The following is a 20320-nucleotide window of genomic DNA, read 5'->3' as shown; positions in this document are numbered from 1 at the left end:
AAAATTAATTATCAAAGTATGTATATCTCATTATATATTACCTTGAGATTCATTTCTTGCAAGCATTTACAGGAATTATACAATAGTTATGAAAAACTATACATAAATAACGACTAACAAATACCCAATGTGCAAAAGCAGTCAAACTGTGCAAATAAAATAGTAAAATAAATAATACTGAGATTGTAAAGTCCTTGAAAGTAAAGTCCCTGAATTGTAAAGTCCTTGAAAGTTTGTCTGTACGTTTGGAATCATTTCAGAGTTGTGGTGAGTGAAATTGTCCACTTCAGTCCAGTTCAGGAGCTGAATGGTTGTAGGGTATTCTGTGTTCCTGAACCTGGTGGTTGTGGTGATGTGGAATCAATGTTCCACAGCAAGGTCCCATAAACAGCAATACAAGAATGTTAATTGGGGTTTAAATATTGGCCAGAGAGAGCTGTGGGGAGAATTCTCAATTCTTTCTTCAAAATAGTATCATCATATCTTCTGTATCTACTTAGAAGAGTAGCCTTTAAATTAAACTTAAAAGAACCTTTAAATTAAAATGTTATCCAAAGGGAACTAGGAACCTCTGACACTGCACTAAATCCTACTAAGGGCACTTCCCCTTCAACTCTGTGCTGAAGTAGCAGCTTGGGTTTTTGTGTTCAAATCTGTGGAATAAGACTTCAACCTATAACTCTCTGACCCAGAAGAGAGGTTACATACTCCAACTGAGATTATTAACTCAAATGAATTTGCGATGAGTTAGATTGCATTACACCCAATTTGTCCCAGATGCTTTTGCTGTCACTTGACCATGGCAGACAGCCTCAAGTCATTGGTTTGTTTAGTTTCTGTTCTACAACAATAAAACAGGCATTGAACTTCTTCCTTATTCCTTGAAAACATTAACACTATTGAAGAAGAGTGTCTTCCAGCAGTTATCGTTTGCTTTATAGACATCACACTCTCAGTCTCTCTAATTTAATTTTCATGCTGTGACTCACAGCTGTGGTCACTCATTTACCAAGGTCGTGAGTGCATTGCACACATTGTTAAAATTGGCATGGGTCAGGAAGTAACAAGGCTCTAATTTAACCCAATGCTTTGGAGAAGAAGATCCATTAATCTACTGGCCTATCAATCTCACAATTTCCAAACCCCTTGATCACATTATACCTATTTCACTAATGTAGTCAAGGCATGTATCTGAATCCAGTCAAATTTTACTTTCTAAAATCCTAGGCAAAGACCAAATGTTATCTATATTATTCACTGCACTGGAGATTTGTAAACGACAACTCTTTGTATAGGTCTATTAACTAGTTCAGTCTAGCATAACGTTTGCAAAAGTAGGTGTGATCCAAGCAGATTAGAAAGGTTGCGATGTGAGTTTCCTTCAACCAAATTTGTTTATCAGTCAGTCCATCAATTGAAACACTTTACCCTAGTACCATTTGGCTCTGCCTGCACATAATAACAAAATTCTCACAAATTTTGCTATTCAAAGAAATTGATCTGTTTCTGTAACTAGTTGCTGTATGTCAGCTTGTCCTTCATAATACTATTTACTCCTACACACTTCTGAATTGTCTTTCTTTGCCAAAGAACGATAATATTTATTCAGAGAGCCATTAAAATGCAGATGAGCTATGGGATAGTGTGGTTCAAGTGAATAACATGGGAAAGTTAGATAATTACATGAGGATAAAAGGGACAAAAAGCAATACTGATAGGGTTAGACTTGCGCAAAGCTTAAACATTGATATTAAATGACTGTACAAGAGACTGCAGATATTGTAATCTGTAGCAATTAACAAGATGTTGGAGAAACTCAGTCGGTTAGGCAGCACTGGTGAAGGGAAACAGACAGACAACATTCCCATCGTACAGACATTCAGGTCAGACAAAGGGTCTCAACCTAAAATGTTGACTATCGATTTCTCTCCACAGATGATGCCTGACCTGCTGAGCTCCTGCTGCATCTTGTTTGATGCTAATACTGTATTTATTGCTTTGTTGCTACAATTTGTATGGAGTTCTAACATCTAAATTATTAAACTAAAGAAAGACTTGCACTTACTTAACATCCTTCATGGTTTGTGTTTATCTCAAAAAATGAATGATTTTGAAATGGAGTTTTACTGCAGGAAATTATAAACACGAGATTCTGCAGCTGCTGGAAATCCAGGTAGCACTATAAATGCTAGACGAACTTATTAGGTCAGGCAACATCTATAGAGAGGAAGAAACAGTCAACGTTCTGGGCCAAGACTCTGCTGCTCTCCTGTTTATTTCTTTCCACAGATGCTGCTTGACCTGCTGAGTTCCTCCAACATTTTGTGTGTAGTATATTGTAGGAAATGCAGCAACAGTTTACACATAGCAGGATCCCATAAACCACAATACAATACAATCTGTTCTTTTGGGAATTTAACTGAGGACTAAACATTGACTATAATAAAATGGTAGCAACATTGTTGTGTTACTCGACTGGTAGCCTGAATTCTGGATCATTGATCCTTGGACACGTGTTTGATAATTTAAATTCAAATAAATAACCTAATCGGATTTTTCTTTAAAGTCAGTCTCAGCAACTACTGGATTGTCTTTAAAACCGACTTAGTTCATTCATGGATGGAAATCCATGAATCCCGTACCTTGTGTGGCCTTCATGTGTCTCCAATCCCACCAACATGATTGAATCTTAATGGGTCTCTGAAATAATATAGTGAGATGCACAATAAATACTGTCATCAAGACAACACCCTCACCCTGTGAACAAATAAATTAAAGAGAAGTGTAGTGATAGATACAAAGACTGAGATTTTGGTAAATACTGAGAAACAATCAGTGCAAAATTATCTTCTGGACCAAGCTATCAGGTTCAGCATTGGGATCTCTGATGTGTTGTCCATGGACAAGTAATGAGACATCATGAATTACAGCAGTTCCCAACAAATGGAGTAAATATCTATCCATCGGCTGAAACTACTGTGGCCAAAAAAATCAAGTCACTTAAAATAGAGTCCCCTTCCCCCACATTCTTATTCTGGTTTCTTCCCCCTTCCTTTCCACTCCTGCAGAAGAATCTTAACCTGCGATGTTGACTTTATATTCTTTTCCATAGATGCATGTCCCGCTGAGTTCCTCCGGCATTTTGTGCTTGTTGTTTTGGCTGTACTAAAGGACAACACCTAGAGTGAATTGCAATATTAAAAAATTACAAATTGTATTCCTTTATTCTTCAAATTCCATCAAGTATTTCCTGACTTGATCACACTTCTCCATCTGACATGATTTTCACATCAGTCAAACATGTGATGATCTCATCCCCTGTGAAATACTCCTTTGGAGCAGTGGTGAGAAGCTCAGACCACATTGCCTTGTGTGCTACAATGGGCATACCCATGTTTAATAACCAGTGTTGGATTGGGAGCTATCCAGAAGCCAAGTCTCTTGGTCTTTTAGGCACACATTCTATGCCACACAATGCACTGATTCCCCAAAACCTAGACTCTAATCACCCAGTACTCCACCTCTACAACTCTATGGAACCATGTAGAAATGGAGAATACAAGACCTAATCTCTAGACATTGTTTTTCAGAATCACCAAGCCCACAAATCCATACTCTCTGAACCCTGAGACTTTGCAACCATAAAGATCACAACCATGAGCTCCCCAATTTGAATATTGCTGTTGGTTTATTATTATCGCATGTACCAAGATACAGTGAAAAGCTTGTCTTGCATAATATTTATACAAATCAAATCATTATTCAGTGCATTGCGCTAGAATGAGGTAAAATAATAATGATGCAGGATAAAGTGTAAAAGCTACCGAAAAAGTACAGTGCAGTACAAGAAAGTACAAGATCATAACGAGGTAGATTGTGAGACCAAGTGTCCATCTTATCATTTAAGAGGTCCATTCAAGCATCTGATAATAGTGAGATAGAAGCTTAATATCCTGCAGCAGAACCTATCACCACAGCCCCATCTTGCATTTCACCCCAACACCTAGGAAGAAATACTTGGCCAAAAGTCATTAGCCCTCTCTATACCCCCACCTGCCCACTAACCTCCCAACCCTTCCTCTCAAATTGCCAAATATGGGTATATTCCTAGTTTATATGTTTCCTATGACTGAGAGATGCATGCCATTATAGTAACAACCCAGCCTCTAAGTACACGGTGCTACAACTATTTGATGTACTCACTTACATGTGCTAGAATTCCCAGTGAAATGCATTTTATTACTGCTGGCACATTGTCACAGGAGTGCCAAAGTCAACTGGCAATGTACACTTTTATCCCCAATTTGGCAAAGGATATTGGAAAACAGAGTTAGGATTCCCCAATCTAAAAGATGCTTGAAGATTACTTACCACTGCAGCAGAACAATCATTGTCCAACTTATACTTGTCTCTATTCTTTTCCATCCATCCATCTATCTATCTGTCCTAATTCCATAGTTCACTGAGAAGCTACATTGCTCTATTATGCTCTCTTTCAAGTTATATTAGAATAAATGCTATATTCCTATCACGATGAAGAATTGTCCAATTTACCAGGGGTCCCATCTTGTCACAATTACTGGCTTTCCTTTTTAAAAGAAACTGTGGTGCACTGGGTACTTCAGTCATTCTGAAGACGTGCCCTCATTGCTCTGGTTCCCGTTTTTGTTCATTATTTTTTTCTCTCTCTCTTTCTCTCTGAAAGATGTGCAGAAAAGTCACCGATTCTAAACTGTTCGAACCTATCCAGGAGTGAGAGGTTGCTTTTTGCCAATTTCACGTTCCCCATAGGGTATCCTCAGTCAGTGAGCAGTCATTGAATTGTGTCTGACTTCATAATAGGCACCCTCAAGAAACAGACTACTTTGCCCGAATTATAATGTCAATCCTATACTCTAATTTTTGTAAAATGCTACAATAAAGAGGACCTCTGACATGACAGGAAGAAACAAGAGCGAAAAGAATTTTATCATGTTATGACACAAATGAAATTCCCATCACATGGCATAAACAGACTCCAACCTCTGGCAAATGCCCAGTACCAACAAGATAGTTACTGCATCTAATTGCTTTCCTCTCTCTGGGAATGAAGTGGCTAAGATACTGAGATACTGGAAAATTCATTGGAGGAATTAAGTGCTGCCTTTTACTAACCAAGGCAGCAGTGAGAAATCTGGTGAAAGCAGAGAGGGATCTGATAGATTGCCTTGTCCGGCAGTTCCTGACAGGAAGTAAGAGTGAGCAGATGGCTTGGGATGGTGGGAGGAGGTTTGAGGCAGCTCAGACTGCTGACTTCTGGAGAAGGCTGCCAGGTCTGGATGGAATTTGTCATGGGGACGACATTGCATGACCTTCTGGCCCTTCCTCTGCACACCTACAACAAAGTTGTCAATGATTGCCTCAGAGGCAGATACTTAATTATTGTTTTAATAACTGGTTAATAGATTATTAAACATTCATTTCTGGCAATTTGCTTACAGCAGTCCTCTAAAGGTTCCATTTATTCCCTGGGGATTGCAGGGGAACCCTGGGCCATTGATAACAGCATCTCAAAGTTATGAGCCTCACTGTTCACTGTGGGAGTAGCTTGGTTTAACATGTGGGAGTAGCTTGGTTTAAAAGTAGATGTAAAGAGGAGCAGTCAATGCCGGAGCCTAGGACCAGGGGACGCAGCCTCAGAGTTAAAGGACATCCCTTTAGAACAGTGTTGAAGAGGAATTTCTTTAGCCAGAGTGATGAATCTGTGGAACTCATTGCCACAGACAGCTGTGGAGGGCAAATCATTGGCCATATTATGTTTCTATGTGTTACGGTCTATGCCTCCTGGTACCTTACAGTCATGTCCCAGTCAACATCTGTGTTGGAATCAAGTGCGAAGATTTTGAGCAGAAGATAAAAACTGTAAGAAGTTAAGTCATCATGAAAAGAAAGACATGACACAAGTCATTGCAGAAGAAAATATGCATCAGTTTTAATATTTCTAGAGATACTTTGCAAAAGGCTGCACCGTGTGGGAGTGACAGGATGTCATTGTTGAGCTATTTTGGTTACCCTGTGCACTTATATAAAGTTTAGCAATGCTGAAATAACTGGGACTGAGGAAAGTAACACCTACATTTTCTTCTAATTTCCTCCTCTGCTATCTCATCTGATGAAATTAGTTCTCTTACCTCAGCTGTAGTCTTGATGAGCAGTCAATACCTTGTACTGTCCCAGTCAACGCTGTCTAAGATGTAGTGCTCGAGTCCACTGTCAATACAGTGCTGCTGTGTAACCTGGCTTGGCGTTCACAGGGCTGCAGTTGAAAGCATGGATCAGCATCACAGCCAGAACCATAGCTCAGATTCCATAAGGCTTGGATACTGAGGACCAACCCTTTCATTCCATCCTACCCCTCTTGTCAAGCAAGTCTGCTGTGAGAAATTGTCTTCTGCTATTTTCTTTACTCCTTTTAAGAGAAATAGTTTTCTCCTTTGTCTGCATTGGGATAATTTTTGGAGAACTTTGATCAGCTACAGAAGATAAAACAATAGCTTATCCCTAATATCTGCAGAACCATTGTCAAACTCATCTCCATTACACTACCCAAGTTTCACCCCTTTAACTGCCTCCAATACCAAATCTCTCTTTGACCCCACCACTCTCACACCCTTCCCATTAACCCTAAACCATCTGTAATTCCTCTCTCCACCAAACCTCTCCTGTATTCCACCAATGCCAACCCCTTCCACTATCTCTACATCAGTCCCAAATGACTATTTCACTCCTTCATTTTTCTCATTCCTGTCTTTCACCTGTTTCCCCTCCACTAACTCCATTCTCAATCTTCATTTCTCCTGCTCTCCTATTTTTATTGTCTTTAGCTCCAACCCTCCTCCCTCACCTTCACTCACCTGCTCCACACTTCCTATTCCCACAGCTGATTCCTTCTGTCCCCAGCTCTCAGTCCTATTCCCACATGCACCACTTACTCCTGGCAGCCAGAACCTCCTCATTCACCATTCCGCAAGTTGTGGTCTGCTTCTCATTCCTTCAAATCTTTACCAATCCTCCCTAACCCCACTCCCATATCTGCAGCATTGGCAGAATCTCTTGTGTATCCCATATCTCCATCTCACTCTCCAACACCTCATTCCAGCCCCAAGATCCCACATATCCTCTATCAACCCCACCCACATTCCCAACCTCCTGCATTCCCACAGCCCTCACAGCCTTTCTATTTTGGTTTCACATTTTCAAGGATTGGGAAGTAATGTGTTTCACGGCTGTTTCCCCATGACAATGAGCCAGCCTTCAAGCTGCAAATCCCCTCTGGTGCACCTCTGATTTCCTAGACCTGCCAACTGCAGCATGCTACAGAACAATAGGAATATTTTTATAATGTTAAGATACACAGTGCTGGAAGACAGGTTGTAAAACCAAAAACAATTACCCATCTCTTCACACTCTGTCTTTGCAGGTCATAGAATTGATTTGGCACAGAGAGGGGTCAATCAGTCAGTCAACACTATCTGAGCTTCATTCAGTCCTTTCCCTTCACCCCATTTTCCCCATACCACTATAAATTACTCTCCAATGTCTATCACTCATCGCTGATTTGGATGCAGCATTGTCACCAATATTGTTTATGTTAGATTTCACCTTTTAAGAACAGCTGCTCAGTCATCAGATCTCTCAATGCAGTGAATCCATGTACACTATCTGACTTTACTTTGTTCTCTGTTTGCATTACTTAATACATATATACACATCTATATAAATATATATGTTAGAACAACAAATTTCAAGACGTATGTCGTGACATTAAGCCTGATTCTAGTTTTGTCTAGTTACTGTCCATTTATACAGCTCTTTGAGAGACATCATCAGTATTAATTACACTTCTTTGGTTACGTGGCTCTTGTATACCCTGTTCTCCCGGCACCTACTCAGATTCGCCGCAAAAGATTTCAGCGGAATTGCCGGCGGCAAGGTAAAACAAAGGGATCGGCTCGGGGGAGTTTGCGAAGCCACTGACATCGCGAGTCACTCAGACCAAATCGGCGTGGTGAATGGAGAGTTGCATTTCAAATTGTACTCTTGTGAGAAAGAGAGGGAGGAAGTTTAAAGGTGATTGCCGGAAAATAACAAAAATATCCTCACCTGCAATGCAAGTAAAGGTTAACATTTGCATTGGTTGTTTCTGAGATTCCTTTTGAGTTAATTAACCCGCCTGGTATCAGGCGCCAACCCAGCAATAAACAGAAAAACTCACTGGCATTCACATAACTTGTTAAAACATTATTTTTTTTTGAGGGGGGAGTAACCTGCGTTTGACTTTACACAGTGGGACACCTACAGCTGCGCTAACTTCCAGTTATAATCAGGGTTTCCTTGAACCGGTCTAAACACTCGCGAATCCTATGGATTGAGGAGGGTGTGAAGGCAAAACGGCGACATGACTCCACCCCAGATATGACTCCCACCCTAGATATCACTGTTTAAACCAGGCTCCAAAAGCAATGAAATGGGAGGTGGGTCATGGAATGTGGGTAGATTACATTGATACAGCCTTTGCAGAATTAACGCGATTTCCAAATATTTTGTTTTAAAGAGAAAAGCTATTTCTGACCAAGTAGTGCTCCCTCCCACTAAAGGCGTTGTTAATCGGGATACCAAATGCCTTACCTTCAGTCGAAATGTCCTTCCACAGAAGGAACGCTCCTTCTGCACGCCTCCTTCCGTAGAGATGGTATTATCTTTGGTAGCTGGCAGAGGAACGTACACCTGTCTCACGGAGCTGAAGAAATAGTCTCTTCATCGAGGCTTACTTTTTTGTAAGGGAGCGCTGTCCCTCCAGTTTTCCCCTCTCTCTCCCCCGCTTGCTCTATGACAATTGGTAATGAGGTAGGTGTAAACTTCATCAGTGATGAAGCCGTCAACCCTTTCGTTTACGAAGCTGACATGTACCCCTCCCATACTCCAATGGATTCAAGTCCTTGCAACGTGGTCGTTTCCTATAGTCTCACTTCAAGCCTGACAGCAATGGGATGAGCGGCGAGCAGCCCTGCAGAGGGCAGCTTCCGCCTGGAGGCGATAGTCAAGCCACTCTTCCACATGCCACAGCACTGCTGCTAATAGACGACTGCACTGTGTATTGCTGAGGGACCGAGCATGATTCTGTGCAGCCTGTTCCGCCAACGATTTACTTGACAGAGGCAGTGATATTTTTATAACATGCCCTAATTATTTTCTGAAATGTTTTTTTGTGTGTGGGATTAATGAACAGAGAGTAATGATGCCAGACAAGCTGTTAGAAAGAGGTTATAATTAGTTTTAAGTAAATTTATTATCAAATATTACCATATACTACCCTGAGATTCATTTTCTTGCAGGCTTTCATGGTAGAACAAAGAAATACAATGAAAAACGGCACATAAAGATTGACAAACAACCAACGTGCAAAAGAAGACAAATTGTGCAGATATAACAAACAAACAAACAAACAAACAAACAAATAAATAAATAAATAAATAAATAAATAAATAGATAAATAAATAGATAAATAAATAAATAAATAGGTAAATACATACATAAATAAATATGAGAACACAAGTTTTAGAGTCCATAGGTTGTGGAATCAGTTTAGAGATGAGGTGAGTGAAGTTATCCACACTGGTTTGTGAGCTTGATAGTTACAGGGTAATAACTGCTCCTAAACTTGGAGATATGGGACTTAGGGCTCCTATACCTCATTAAAATTAAAATTAAATTGATGGAATTAACATAAAGTTCTGAGCTCTTGTTTTTTTCTCTCTCTCTCCCTCTGCTTCCTACCCAATCTTATGGATTGGGTTATACATTTTGGATTTTTGCCAGGCTCTTGAGCACTCCTGAGGACTAATATAACATCTGGTTCCTCCCCTAAATCACTGTCTCATTTCACACTGTCATAATGGTTAATGCAACACTATTACAGCTCAGGGCCTCAGAGTTCGGAGTTCAAACCTGGTGTCCTCTGTAAGGAGTCTCTGTGCATCCTCCCTGTGGAATCCATGGGTTTTCCCTGGGTGCTCTGATTTCCTCCCACAGTCCAAAGACCTACTGGGTAGATTAATTGGGTTTTGTAAATTGTCTTGTAATTAGGTTAGGGTTAAATTGGGGACATTGGTATTTGCTGATCCTTGAAGGGCCTACGCTAGAAACAAAATAAATTTCTGGTTGGTACAGAAAGGCTCTTTCTGTGGAGTGAATTGCTAGTTCATTACTAGTTCATCTTTAGTTCTAGTCATTAATTTCATTGATACTGGTAGGAATTTGCTGTGTGAACATTAGCTCCTACCATTGTCTGTGTCAGCAGAGATTATTCTTGCCTGCAAAGTTCTTTGGGTTGTTAAAGGGTAGCTTGAATGACCTCAATATTATCTCGATAAAAGTGATCATTATAGGAAAGATGTGGAATTCATAAAATAAACAAAGAGGAAGAGAATTAAGAGGGTCATACAAAAGAACATTTTTACATATCATGTGGTTGGAATCTGGGATGAACTGCCAGCAGAAGTGGGATGGGGGCAGATTCCATTATTGAAGGTTGAACTTAAGGCAAAATACAAGGTTTCTGCAGAATTCTTATTGGTGTGAAGGAACAGAGGGACCTTGGGATCCATGCCTATAGATCCCACAAAGTTCCATGTAAGTTGATAGGATGGTTAAGAAGATAGATAATGTGTTTGCCTTCATTAGTTGGGGAATTGAGTTCAAGAGCTGCAAGGTAATACTGCAGCTCTATGTAACTCTGGTTTGACCACACTTGAACTATTGTGTTCATTTCAGGTCACTTCGTTATAGGAAGGATGTGGAAGCTTTAGAAAGGGTGAAGAGGAGATTTACCAGGATATTGGCTAGATCACAGAGCACGGGGCATATCTTATGAGGATAGGTGAGTGAGCGAGAGCTTTTCTCATTGGAGCAAAGGAGGATGAAAGGTGTCTTGCTAGAGGTATAAGATGATAAGGGGTGGACAGTTGGAGGCACTTTCATTGCGCAGAAAAGGCTAAAGCATAGAGGCATAATTTTCAGGTGATTGGAGGACAGTATATGGGGGATGTCAGAAGTAGGTTTTTCATACAGAAAATGGTGGGTGCATGGAATGTGCTGCCAGGGATGGTGGTAGAGACAGACACATTAGGGACATTTTAGAAACTTTCAGATAGGCACATGGATGAAAGAAAAATGTAGGGCTATGCGAGGAAAGAGTTAGATTGGTTTTAGAGTAGGTTAAGAAGGCAGCACAACGTACTGTCCAAAGTGCTTGTACTGTTCTATGTACAGTACCTATTAAAATCTGAACTACCGGATCTGCCACACATCATTTCCTGTATTTTGTTGCATTTATGTGTTTCAGTATTGTACTTTTGAACACTATAATAATAAGGGTAAAGAAAACCTCCATTCTCCAATTTCTGATTGTGTGGTAGAGTTGGGAAGTTGTGGGCAGTCACCAGTTACAAAGGAAATAAGAGGAGTGCAGGAGAATGAGGAAGATCATGAGGGATATAATTGGGATGAATGCATACAGGCTTTTTCCCCTCAGTTTGAATGAGACAGAAGCAGAGGTCGTAGCTTCACGATGAAAGGTGAAATATTCAAGGGGAATCTGAGGGGGACCTTCTTCACTCAAGGTGAAGAAGTTCTGCCTCAGATTCCCCTTGAATGATGAGGGTGGTGCAAGCTACTAGAGGAAGTATTAAATGCAAGTTCAATTGTAATATTTAAGAGAGGTTTGGATGGGTACATGGATGGGAGGCGGGTAGATAGGCTGACACAGATCAAATCAGAATGGACTACCTAGGCTGAAGGGCCTAGTTCTGTGTTGTAGTACTCTATGACTCAATGAGAAGCAATAGAAAATATCCTCCAACTATTCCTGTGTCTTCAAACCTTAATATAAAGATGTTAATGAATAATCCAGTCTGACATTCCCACACATCACCAAAGAAATGCTACGCTTTTCACTGTAGGATTATTCAAAGTGAGATGCTAAATCTGCCTGTTCATCTGGAGAGGAGAGGTCCATATTATTATTATAATAACAAGGGATTTCTTTCCAACATTGCAAAAGTGGACCACCTATCCATTAGCACAGTGTTCTTTGTAGACATTAATTAACTGTTTCATTTCTCAATATTCCATCAATACTCAACTTCAAAAGTAATTTATTATATGTTAAACACATTGGGATACCTGAGTTTAGGAAAGTCTCAGGTTCATTCACATCCATTCATAGATGTAACACAGAAAAACTGCTGGAGACACTCAGCAGGTCAGCAGGATCTATGGAGGCGAACAAACAAACAACATTTTGGGCCGAGATCCTTTATCAGGACTGGAAATGAAACCAGAATAAGAAGGTGGGGAAGAAGGGAAGGAGTACAAGCCTGCAAATAATAGGTGAGACCAGATGAGGAGAAACATGGGTGGTTCGGGGAGGAGGATGAAATAAGAAACTGGGATTTGATAGGTGGAAGAGATAAAGGGATGAAGAAGAAGGGATACAATAGGAGAGGACAGTGGACCATGGGAGAAGGGGAGGAGGGGCATCGGGGGAGGTGATGGGCAGGTTAGAAGAAGAGAAGGGGAGCCAGAGTGGGAAATAGAAAAAGAAAGGAGGGAGTGTGTCAGAGACAGGTTTCCAGGAAAAATATGTGGCTATGGTTGTAATTCTGGGTGAGTACATGGTCGAAGAGTCGTAGAGCAGTGGAGGGCACAGAGGCGGAGCAATGAGAGAATCTCACTGAATTGTTGAAGAGAAGATTTAAACTTCTTCAGGGTAGACACACCTCAAAGAGACTTGGCAGTGGAGAAGCACATCATAAACACAAGAGATTATTCTGACTTCTTCCCTCTTCATTTCCAGTTCAGATGAAGGGTCTCAGCCTGAAACATTGACTGTTTATTCTTCTCCATAGATGTTGTCTGAACTGCTGAGTTCCTTAGCAGTTTGTCTGTTTTGCTCTGGATTTCCAGCTTCTGCAGAATCTCTTGCATTTAACATTCATATGTTTTTTTCTTGTAGAGCTTAACAAGCAATTAGTCTCTTCTTAACCTCAGAATGTTTCAGCATTGATTATTAAATGAAAACATGCATTTCAGTGGCATTTTTTGTAATACAGTCTCTCTTTATGTAGTTCAGAGGACGAACTCTGGTTCTATGGGACTGAGAAGACAAAGGAGACCAATGTGGGAAATGCAATGTTAAATGTTAAAAAGTCAATGTTGAAGCATTTGTGTTCCCAAGCAAAGAGTTTGGGTCTGTCACAGCTGGGACTAACTTGACCTTTGATACCCTTACTAATCAAGAACCTATCAACCTCTACTTTATATATACACAATGACTTGGTCCACACAGCCATTTTTGGCAAAGAATTCTACAGATTCACCACCCTCTGGCCGAAGAAAATTCTTCCTCATCTCTCTTTAAAAGGATGTCATAGGACCATAAGACATAGGAGCAGAATTAAGCTATTTGGCCCATCGAGTCTGCTCTACTATTTGATCATGGCTGATCCATTTTGCTTTCAAACTCATTCTTCTGCCTTCTCACCGTAACCTTTCATGGCCTGACTTATCAAGAATCTATCAACGTCCACCTTAAATGACTTGGCCTCCATAGCCACCTGTGGTGATGAACTCCACAGATTCACCACCACTGGCTAAAGAAATTCCTACTAATTTCCATTCTAAAGTGGGGGGTTATATGGGAAGCAGAGTCTGAGGGTCGGCACAACATTGTGGGCCAAAGGGCTTGTAATGTGCTGTACTATTCTATGTTCTATGTTCTAAATAGACATCCCTCTATTTTGAGGTTCTGCTTTCTGGTCTTAGACTCCACCACCATTGGAAACATTCTCTCCACATCCGCTATATCTCGGCCTTTCAATAGTCAATAGGTCCCAGCGAGTACAGGCCAAGAGTTATCAAAAGTTTTTCATATGCTCAGTCTTACATTCCTGGAATCATTTTTGTGAACCACCTATGAACCCTCTCCAATTTCAGCACATTCTTTCTTAGATAAGCGGTCCAACACGGCTCACAATATTCCAAGGGCTCATCAGTGCTTTATTCTTTTACATTCTTACATTCTTTCAAAATGAATGCTAACATTGCATTTGTCTTTCTCACCACTGACTCACCCTGCAAGTTAACCTTTAGGGAATCATGCATGAGGACTCCCAAGTCCCTTTGCACTTCCGATTTTTTGAATTTTCTTCCCATTTAGAAAATTGTCTACACTTTTATTTCTTCAACCGAAGTGCATGACCATACACTTCACGACACTGTATTCTATCTGCCACTTGTTTGCACATTCTCTTAATTTGTCTAAGTCCTTCTGCAGCCTCCCTGCTTCCTCAACACTACCAACCCCTCCAGCTATCTTTGTATCATCAGAAAACTTCCACAATGTCATCATTTCCGTCATTCAAATTATTGACATACAAACGTAAAAAGAAGCGGTGCTGAACACCACTTGTCACCTGTAGCTAATCAGTAAAGGTTCCCACCCATTGCCTCCTGCCTATCAGCCAATGTTCTATCCATGCTAGTATCTTTCCTGTGATACAATGGCTCTTACCTTGCTAAGCAGATTCATATGCTTGTATTCTGAGGCAGTGCTCTCTGGCTTGACTTCCCCAATTTTGGGCCCCTTATCTAAGAAAGGATGTGCCAACATTAAGGTTACTGACTGGAATGTGCTTTGTGAACCATATGGGGAGGACATTAATGGACTTACTGATTGCATCACTGGCTACATCAACTTCTGTGTGGACACTGTAATACCATCAAGGACTGTTTGCTGCTTCCTTAACAACAAACCATGGTCACCAGTGATCTAAAGGCTCTTCTCAACCACAAAAAGAGAGCCTTTAGATCAGGAGACAGGGAAGAATTGAAAAATGTGTGCAGAGGAAGCTAGAAGAGAAGATCAAGGTGGCTAAAGAGGAATACGAGAGAGCTGGAGAATGAGCTTGGGCAGAGTAGTATACAAAAGGTGTGGAGGGGCATGAAGAAAAACACTGGCTTCAATCAGCCTCGCAGATTCATGAATCTCAGAATGCACCCGTGAATGGACTATTAAGTTAAAACAACTCTTTAATAGGTTTGGCAGTTGCCCTCCTGCTCACAACCACCCCCCCCCCCCCAGCACACCAGTCCAGGTACACATGGATGAACAACACAGGCTACCACTATCTTCATCCCTTCCTTGCCCTGCACCTACTATCCACACCTCCACATACCAACTGCTATCATCCTGGTCTTCACATACCACCCCAGACCTTCCACCAACTCCCCAGTCATCATGGACTCAACTTCACTACCAAGCAGGTGAGAAGGGCTCTGGAGAAACTCAGACACAGCAAAATATTGGGACAGGATAGTGTGTACCCCAATGTCCTGAAGGAGTGTGCTGAGCAGCTGTGTGGAGTTCTCCAGCGCATTTTCAATCTGAGTCTCAACCTGCAAAGGGTCCTGACTGTGTGGAAATCATCATGTGTGGTCCCAGTACCCAAGTAGGGCCAACAGAAAGTCTTGAATAACTATTGTCCATGAAGACTGGACCTGGCTCACCTCTGACCTCTGGTCAGATCAGCCCTCGATCCCCTACCGTTTGCCAACCAGGAGCACATTGGAGTCGATGATGCTGTCATCTACCTGCTGAACAGAGCCTACTCCCATCTGGATAAGCAGGGCAGCAATGTGAGGATCATGTTTTATGATTTCTCAAGTGCTTTCAATACCATTCAGATCTCATTGCTGAGGGTAAAACTCTGTTGAATGCAGGTTGGCACTTCCGTTGCATCCTAGATAATGGACTACCTGACTGTCAGACCCCAGTTTCTGCAGCTTCAGAGTTGTGTGTCAGACATGAACATAAGCAGCAATGGGGCCCCACAGGGGACTGCATTGGCTCTCTTCCTGTTTACCCTGTATACCTTAGACTTCAGATACAACACTGAGTCATGTCATCTGCAGAAATTCTCTGATGACTCAGCAATAGTTGAGCATGTAAAGGGAGCACGTGAGGATGAATAGAGGGCCCTGGTGGAGGACTTTGTCAAATGGTGCAAGCTGAGTTATCTGCAGCTCAACATCAGTAAGACAAAGGAGATGTTGATTAACTTTAGGAAGACTAAGCCTGCACTGCACCCTGTTACTATTGGTGGTGAGGATATGGATGTGGTGAGGACCTACAAGTACCTGGATGGCAGATTTTGAGTGAAGCACCAACAAAGAGGTTGTTACAAGAAAGGCTAGAGTGGCCTCTACTTCCAGAGGAGACTTGAGGTCCTTTGGAGTATGCAAGCATCTTTTTCACATGTTCTACCAGTCTGTTGTCACATACAACCTTCTACACGGTAGCACGCTGGGGCAGTGGCATCACACAGGTGATGCTAACAGGCTCAATAAACTGATTAGAAAGGCTGGCTCTGTTATAGGAGTCAAACTAGAGTCTATTATAGAACAAAGGAAAATCATGGCAATTCTGGACAATGATCTGCATGCCTCCTTGACTGAACAGAGGAGCACATTTAGTAATAGACTAAGACAACTGCACTGCTCCAAAGGGTGCTATATGAGGTCATTCTTACCCTCAACCATTAGGCTCTGTAATGAGTCAACCTATAGCCAGGGAAGTGATGACCCCCTCCTGTTTGAGGGAACTTATTTTTTATTCTTCCTTACTTCTCTTCTAATATTTGTATATATGTGCACTTGTAATGCTACTATAACACTGTAATTTCCTTTGGGATTATTAAAATATCTATCTATCTATCCATCTATAGGAAATATTGTCTCTCCAGACTCTCTATCTAGTTCATTCAATATTCAATAGATTTCATTGAGATCCCCCACCCTTTATTTTTCTGAACTCCCGTGAGTACAGGTTCAGAACCATCAAACACTCTTCATACATTAGTCCATTCATTCCCATGATCATTCTAATGAACCTCCTCTGGACCTTCTCTAATGCCAGTAATCCTTTTTTAAATAAGTGGCTCAAAACTGCTGACAAAGTGAAGTCTTGATCTATTGACAAATGGACCAAAATGTCTTCAAGCTTGCTAAGTAATCTTCAGTCATACTGTGAGTAGTGTCTTGGAAGAACGGTTAATACTTACTAAAAATACTGTAATCATACTGGCAATATAACAGATAAAACAGCTGATAATTTCTATCTGACGGCTTTGCAAAAACTACACTGGTGCAGTTTCCACTGTGAGTATCATATGGCAGGAACAGTTGGGGGCAGGATAGTTGTTAGCTTCTGCTATGCCAACCAATATTTGATAAAAGAACAAAATCAAACTGAACTAAATAATAAACACAAGAGATTCTGCAGATGCTGAAAATCCAAAGCAGCACACACAAAATGCTGGAGGAACTCAGCAGGTCAGGCAGCATCTATGGAAATGAACAAACAGTCAACGTTTTGGGCCGGTAGAAAGTAAACAGAAGTCAATCATCTCTAAAGTCAGCTGCACCTAGCAAACAAGTCAAAGACTTGAGCACAAGAATCCAGATCAGCTCTCCACTTTATTGCTGCAGTATTGAAAATTGGAAGGCAAATTTACTCACTCAGGTGTGAAGGATCACATGTGCTCCTTCAAAAAACAGCAGGGAAGTTATCTTTGATATTCCTTCCAAATGTTATTGAACATTTGCAGATTATATGAAGGTTGGTGGTGTTGTGGATAGTGTAGAAGGTTGTCGTAGGTTTCAACAAGACATTTATGTGATGCAGAGCCTGGCAGAAGATGGAGTTCAGTCTGGGTAAGTGTGAAGTGATACACTTTAGTAAGTAAAACTTGAAAGCAGAGTACAGGGTTAATGGTAGGATTCTCAGAAGTGTAAAGGAATAGAAGGATCTTGGGGTCCACATCCATATATCCATCAAAGCTGCTGTGCATATTGTAGGGTGCTTAAGAAGGCAAATGGAATGTTGGCTTGTGGATTGAGTTCAAGAACTGTGAGGTAATATTGCAGCTCTAAAAAACTAGTTAGATCACAAATGGATTACTGTGTTCATTTATGGTCAGCTCATTATGTGGAAGCTTTAGAGAGGGCGCATAAGAGATTTACCAGGATGCTACCTGGTTTAGAGAGCATGTCTTATGAAGATAGGTTGAGCAATCTAGAGCTTTTCTCTTTGGAACGAAGGAGGGTGAGAGGCAACTATAGAGGTGATAAGAAGCATAGGTAGAGTGGACAGACAGAGACCTTTCCCCAGGGTGAAAATGGATAATACGAGGAGGCATAATATTAATGTGACTGGAGGAAAGTATGAGGGGGTATCAGAGGTAGCTTCTTTACACAGAGAGCAGTAGGTGCAAGGAACATTTTGCCAGTTGTAGTATAGAGTCAGGTACATTAGGGACATCTAAGAGACTCTTAGAAAGGCACATGGATGAACAAAAAATGGAGGGCTATGTGAGAGGGAAGGATTACATTCATCTTAGTGTGATTTAAAAGTCTGACAACATTGTGGGTCAAAGGACATATGCTGTACTGTCCTATGTCAACAGTTTAACAGTTTATAACCCAATTTATTTTTAGAGGGAGATTTTTGTGTTTAAATTGTGTGTCTTATTTCCAACAAGAATGATTATGCATTGAAAATATTATGTTAAAAGACTTAAAGGACATTCTGAAAGGAAAAGGCAATAAATAAATAAAATTTGTTTTTTTTTGTCGTTAAGGCTCTTGATTACTTGGTCTCTTCCCACAAGTAACACATTGGATTCTTAAGTGGTCCAATCCCAAGATTTGACTGTGTAGGTCATTTGTTGAACTGTTTCTACAACCTATAGACTCACTTTCAAGGACTCTACAACTTACATTCTCAATATTTTTTTCATTGTTATTATTCTGCTTTTCTTTTACTATTTGCACAATTTGTTGTCTCTTGCACATTGGTTGTTTGTCTGTCTTTGCCAATGTATAGTTTTCTATTCATTCTATTGTGTTTCTTTGTATTTACCATGAATGCCCACAAGAAAATAAATCACACGGATATGTGATAAATATGCAATAAATCACATGCATATGTTGACATGCATGTTCTTTGATAATAAATTTAATCTGAACTTGACCACGGAGTAAATCTGGTCATTGTCCTTATGAATTAATACCAAGTTACCTCTTTCCATTCTGCAGCAGCAAGTACTTTTCAGACAGACTCCAAGAGAAATCTATCAAAATGTTGACCCAAGCACTGCATATTGAAATATGACCTTAAATCTTTATGACTTCAGTAACTTCAAATTGTTGATTGAATTCAGTAGTGAGGGAGCAACATGGCGGACATTTTGCATTGCTTGTTCATTTACGTCTTCATTGTATATTATGTGAAATTGATGTAGCTAATTATAGACCATGTTGATCACATTCTATATGTTGGCAGTCAGGACAATAATGTCACTGATATTTCATCTATAGGTGTCTGAATACCTATATTAAATAGATGTTTTAAAGTGTGGGCATTTGAGGACAAACTGTTTCCATTGCCAAAGAGGTCAGCCAGTAGAGGACACAAATTTAAGGTAGTTAGTAAAACAGCCACAGGGAAGATTCGGTAACAGATATTTTACAAAGAAAGATGTTGTGATCTGGAACTGATTCCCTGAAAGGCTAGTCAAGGCAGATTCAGTAGTTGCTTTCAAAAGGTAATGAGATGGATACAAGGGCTAATTGGAGAGTGCAGGCATAGGGACAATGGACTGAATAAACTCATTTTGTGCTGCAGGATTGCACAATTCCTCATTAGCAATATCAAAAATAGGTATGGTTAATAGTGGCAACTGCAATTATAATCTGGATGCAACATACAAACAACAAGAACTGTTCTCCATGTGCACCTCAACTCAGTTGTCAGATATGCCTTCACCGCATTCATCATCCAACCACTTACGACCCAAGACTCCAATGAAGGCTTCTACTTATTCTCAGCATCATCTCCTGATTTCTCAGTGAATATTATGGTACAATTACTGCAGTTTGTGCTGCTTCACAGCATTCCCTAACTAGTGAACAGTAGAAAGCAAGATGTGCATTTATGCAGCACCACTTTGTATCATTCCGAGAATTTTCCAATGCATCTTACAGCCAATGAGCTGTGGTTGAACCTTTATTGATTTTGTAATATAGAAAATACAGCAACCCAAATAGGGCCAAGTATCTTTTAAGAGCTTCTTAGATACGTAAATGGAGCTTAGAAAAATAGAGGGCTTTGCGCCAGGGAAATTCCAGGCAGTTTCTAGAGTAGGTTACTTGATCAGCACAA

Source organism: Hypanus sabinus, chromosome X1 (assembly GCF_030144855.1).
Source record: "Hypanus sabinus isolate sHypSab1 chromosome X1, sHypSab1.hap1, whole genome shotgun sequence".
NCBI lineage: Eukaryota > Metazoa > Chordata > Chondrichthyes > Myliobatiformes > Dasyatidae > Hypanus > Hypanus sabinus.
This window is presented reverse-complemented; position numbering follows the sequence as displayed.